This window comes from Saccopteryx bilineata, chromosome 1 (genome assembly GCF_036850765.1).
Source record: "Saccopteryx bilineata isolate mSacBil1 chromosome 1, mSacBil1_pri_phased_curated, whole genome shotgun sequence".
Lineage (NCBI taxonomy): Eukaryota > Metazoa > Chordata > Mammalia > Chiroptera > Emballonuridae > Saccopteryx > Saccopteryx bilineata.
The window spans coordinates 96,282,345-96,288,229 of NC_089490.1; positions in this window are offsets into that span (position 1 = coordinate 96,282,345).

Here is a 5,885-nt window from a genome sequence, read left to right on the forward strand (position 1 = left end):
GTTCAGGACCAGGACTTGGGTGAGAGCAGCCGCTCAGCATGGCCCAGCTGTAGGAAGAGCATCTAGACATTCCCTGGAGAGCTGGGCAAGGGAAGCTTCACCAGTTAGTTTGGGTCTTATTTGCATGAATTTCATCTTCCAATAAACTGATGCTGTAATCAGACACAGACACACCAACAGAACTGAAAGAAGGCGCGTGCCACCCAACTTTAGTCCTCCATCCCTCTCACGGCCGGGCCACTTTGCCTAAGAATTGAGGAGAAATGACTATTTGTTATAAACCCTGAAATTATTTCATAAATTAGTGTCATTAGATTGCATGATACTTTGAGGTTGAAAGTGTTAAGTTTGCAATGTACATATTTAACACAGATCACAAGTTCTGTAACCCTGTTTGGGCACTTATTAGTTTTGTAACATGTACTAGTAATTTCAAAAGATGAAAGTGGCCTGGGCTCTCTCACAGGACCTGTGAGAGGTCCTGCCTCCTCCGAGCTCCAGGAGGCTGGTGAGAGATGAACGGGAGGCCCGGGAGGACTCAGAAGGCCAGCTGGCCCAGAGCTGAGCTGAACTCCGTGGCCAAGTCATGTGCTTATATTTGTCTGTGTGTTCCAGAGCATGAGCCAAACAGGTGAGACTGAGTTGGGAGCCGATCTGAGAGGCTTTGGCCCCAGTGTGAGGAGTAACCTGGTGAAATGAAGGAACGCTTTGGTTTGAAGTGGCGTCTGTGATTTTCAGCACTCCTGGTGCCTGTCACTGTGGCTGACATTAAACAATGAGAAATAAATACCTTTGTGTATCCAGAGGTCTAGGAGTTACCTGTTAAATGAAAATACCCCTAGGATATGAAATAACTGATACAACAGAGGGGGGGGGGTCATTCGGCTTTTTGAACAGAGTGAAGTTCTGTGAAAAGGAGACCCAAAACAGAAGTGTTTGGAAGGATGGTGGGCAGGACTGAGGATGCAGGGAGTGGGGAGACACAGACAGGGGCCATGGAAGGGAGATGCCAAGACCTTCATGAGTCTGTGCAAAGCTGTCCTGGTGACATCCTATTTATAGCTGGATGACCTCAGATAAGTCATTCCCCCATGATTCCGTTTCTCCACTTCTCTGTAATGTGGTCAGTCGGTTGTGTGGGACTTTTTCTTTGTCTTCCCACCACATACTTCGTGCTTCTACTGCCACTGCCACTGCTGCCACCAGCTAGCGTGCTGTCCCATGCGGAAGCCCAGGGGGTCTATGTTGAGGGCTTGGCATGATTATACCTGCAGCTCTGGGACACAGGTACTGTTAGTGCCTCCACTTTACAGATGGGGAAATTGAGCCTGATAGAGGTTAAAGAAGAACACACACCCTGACCTGGCCAGGGATGGGTGAGTATAGGACCTCCACATCTAGGTCAGTCAGAGTCAGGGCCTGGCAGACTTCCTACAAAAAGCAAACATTGTAGGCTTATGGGTGATGCATGGGCTCAGGTCCTCTTCCTCCTCCCTCTCTCTTTCTTTAACTCTTTAAAATTGTAAAGATTGCCTGACCTGTGGTGGCGCAGTGGATGATGAGTCGACCTGGAATGCTGAGGTCGCTGGTTTGAAACCCTGGGCTTGCCTGGTCAAGGCACATCTGGGAGTTGATGCTTCCAGCCCCTCCCCCTTCTCTCTTCTCTCTAAAATTAATAAATAAAATCTTTAAAAAACTAAAAGTGTAAAGACTATTCTTAGCTAGCGAACTATATACAAACAGGCTCCTAGCTGGATTTGGCCTACAGGCTGTGGTTTACTGACCCCTGATAACTTGACAGAAGAAAGTTACTGCACAATGCCACACCTTCTCAGCTTTCAGAGGGGACGTAGAACCCGCTCAGAATCCCGGGTCTGGGAGGGTGGCAGGGCTACCTGTCTGGTGAGGCAGATGCTGTGTTTACTGAAGACCGGGTAGAATGTGGGCACCGGGGACTCTCAACGCCCGTCCTGATGGCAGTCATGCCCTCACACCTGCCCTCTGTCTGCCCAGCTTACTCTGTGAGCAGGCCCGTGGATGCTCACTGGGCTGGGCCTCGCTACCTCCTCGCCCTTCTGTTTTGCTCTCCGTTCTCCTGGGACTTCTATTCTCAGTCGCATAAGGCCAGTCGGGAGGATCTGCCATCAACTACTTGTCCCCGGGCCTTTCTGCCAGGCTGCCTTGGTGGCTGGTGTGGGGTAGGACGTACCGAAGCAGAAGGCGCAGAAAAGGATGGGAAGGCTGCCCCCGGAAGGGAGGAAGGCCATGGCCCCGCCAGGAAGCTGGGAAACCTCTTTGTGGCTAAGGCGCCTCAGAGCTGAGGAGGTTTGGGAAAGGAAGCTGTTGCATAAACACAGGGGATTCTGTTTGTGTGCACTGGCCTGCGTTGCGCGTGTGTGTCACAGTCCGCCAGCGCCGGTGCGCCTGCGCAGAGGCCGCACGGGGAGAACAGGGGCCCAAGTGCTAGGCAGCATAGAAAATAGTTAAGCCAGGCTGTCTCTGGGTTCAAGTCCTGATTCCACCACTGACCAGCTCGGTGACCTGGGTCCATTTCTTCAACCTCTCAGACATCCACTTTCCTCATCTAGAAAATGGGAATTGCAAGACCTATCTCAGCAGGTGTCACAAAGCTTACAAAGAAAGTAACACTAGTTATTCAGTGCTTCCTATACAATAGGCACACTGTGCTAAGGGTCTTCTATATACAGTTGATCCTCACTATGTGTGGATTCATATTTGCATATTTGCCTACCTGCTAAAATTTATTTGTAACCTCAACATCAATACTTGTGGTCATACGAGAACAGATGCAGAGTGCTGAAAATATAGTTGCTTGACGTGTTTGACCCCAGCTGAGCTCAAACAAGACAATGCTCTGCTTTCCAGCTTCAGTGCTCATGCTGTTCTTTTCAAAGTTTAGTTGGTGCCATGTTTTTCTTATGTCTGGGCTTTTTGCTGGTGAGTTCAGTGTTCAAAATGGCCCCCAGGGCAGTGCTGGAGTGCTGTCTGGTGTTACCAAGGGCAAGAAGGCTGTGCTGTGCCATGTGAGAGGAAATACACATGTTCAACACGTTCTATTCAGGCATCAGTTATTGTGCTATTGGCTGTGAGTTGAATTTATTTATTTATTTGAGAGAGAGAGAGAGAGAGAGAGAGAGAGAGACAGGAAGGAACAGAGATGAGAAGCATCCACTCATAGTTGCAGCACTTAAGTTGTTCACTGATTGCCTTCTCATATGTGCCTTGAGAGGGAGGGGTGTGGCTCCAGCTGAGCTTGGGTGCTGACCCTTCATGCTCAAGCTGGTGACCCTGCACTCAAATTGGTAAGCCATCACTCAAACCGGCAAACTTGGGGTTTTGAACCTGGGTCCTCAGTGTCCCAGGTTGACGATCTATCAGTGGATCTACCGCCTGGTCAGGTTGTGAGTTAAATGTTAATGAATCAAGACTATATATGAAATAAAGTGTCTTTAAACAGAAACACACATAAAACAAGGTTATGCACTGATCAGTTGATGAAAACATGACCATTTGGAAGAACCTCACCCTCTTGTATTTGCCCTAGGGGCATCGTTCAGTGTTTGCTGAGTCAGTCAGTGCTCATAGCGACTCTAAACTTTACTACTGTGAATAACTCTATTAACTCGTTTCATCATCACAATGACCCTACTAGGTAGAGAGCTCTCATTATCATCTATATTTTACTGATGAGGACACAGAGGCATCGACAGGTTGCCTAATTTGTCCGAGGCCACACAGCTTAGGTGGCAGAGCTGGGATCAAAGCCAGGCAGTTGTTTCTGAATGAGGTAAAGCAACATGCAGGAGCCTCAGGCAGTGCCTCTAACATTGTGTGCATTGGTCACAGCTCTGCCATGCAGGGCCACTGTGACACTGTGGCCATGGAATCGAGTGGTCTCTAAAGTCCCTTTTGCTCTGATAGTCTGAGGGTCTGTGATCTCTGCCAGTTCCTCCAAGCCTGCACTCACTGTTGTGGGCTGGGACTGCAGGCCGGGAGTGTGGGGAGCTGTGGCTTCAGGAGTGGAAATCAGCATGGACAGTGTATGAGTGTGGTAGAGAGCATGCGGGGTGAAAGATGTGGAGGCGCCCGGGACAGATCTGGCTGTCACCTGTCTTGGCTGTACCATCATCGTTAGAGCTGTCACCTCACCAGCTGGGGGTGGCTTGGAGGAGTATGATTGGCTCATTTCTTTTTGTAGAAGGAGAACTAGCAGCTATGCACACTTCTCCATGATGACAGGATGCCTTGGGACTGACCGAGAACAGATCTCATGAAGGATGATATGAAAAATATTTAATAACCTTGTGGCATAAGACCAACCCCAGATGCTGCTGTAGACAAGGAGGCTGTCAGCCCTGGGGATATTGGCTGAAACCAGCTGGCTACTCCATTCTTCCTCTTCTGCCTCCATGTCACACACAGATGTGCAGGGGTGGGTGGATTTTTTTCTTCAGCAAGAATGATGGACACTCTCTGTGTTTTACCAAGTCGCACCTATCTGTAGCAGCTGTCTTTCCTGGAAAATGCTAGCAATGGGGCTATTACATCACAATAGCTATCCATTAAGTGCCCTGTTAGTGAGGAGTGAGGGTGAGGAATTTGATGAGGAGATCTGGGTTCAAATCCCAGATGTTTATCAGTTTGTGACCCTGTGCAGATCCACTCACCTTTTAAGCCCTGGTTCTCTCAGAGGTATAGTCTGATAAAACTATCTACATGGAGTATTATGAAGATCAAGTTCAATTTTATGGGTGAACATGCTTCATATATTGAAAAATATGTACATAAAATAAGAGGGACTGAACTGGGCCCTATCCTAGAGGCTCACACAGGGAGCAGGAACTTGGCCTTTGGGTCAGACTAAACTGCTTTGGATATCATGTGTCAGAACTGCTACTTGTTCCCCATATTCTCCTTCTTTTCTTCTACAGCAGTGGTAGTCAACCTGGTCCCTACTGCCCACTAGTGGGCCTTCCAGCTTTCATGGTGGGTGGTAGTGGAGCAACCAAAGTATAAATAAAAAGATATTTTAACTATAATAAGTTGTTTTATAAAGATTTATTCTGCCAAACTTAGCGAAAATCCGACATAAAGTACTTGGTAAGTAATTATTATTATATGCTTTAACTTGCTGTAACTCTGCTTTATAAATTTTATAAAGTAAAGTTACTTCCCTGCTTTATAAATCACCATTACTGTGGAACCGGTGGGCGGTTAGAAAATTTTACTACTAACAGAGATACAAAAGTGAGCGGTAGGTATAAAAAGGTTGACTACCCCTGTTCTACAGTCATTGAAATTTTAGTTAGGGCCATGACCTCCCAGAACAATGTCTCTATTTCCCAGGCTCCTTTACTGTCAGGGTAGCCACATGACCAAGTTCTGGCCAATGGAAGGGTAGGTGCAATTTCTGGGCATGTCCTTAAAGGGCAGGGCTCTTTCCCTGTATACCATCTCCCTCTTCTTTCCTTCTCCTGGCTATCCAGAGCATGGATGTGCTGATAAGGTGTCTGAGACCTTGTGATATGACCAGCCCCAGGGCTGTCTAAACAAAAATAAATGGTGCCTGGCCTCCACCATGGGGAGCTGCTGCAGCAGCCTGGACTGCTTATATACAGGGTAGTATCGAGGAAGAATGCTATCTCAGTTACATCATGGCTATTTGGGTAACCCGTTACAGCCGTCAAATCTACAGCCTAACCATGGGACAGTGAACCCAATGGTGAAGGAAAAGTGGTAAACCAGGTCTCAACAGGCTAGTTGCTAATGCATTGCTTTTGTTTAATAATGGGAGTTGGGGCTGGAAAGATGGGAGCTGTGAGAATTTTCTTGAGCAAGGCCTGGTGAGCCGCCAGCCCTCTCTG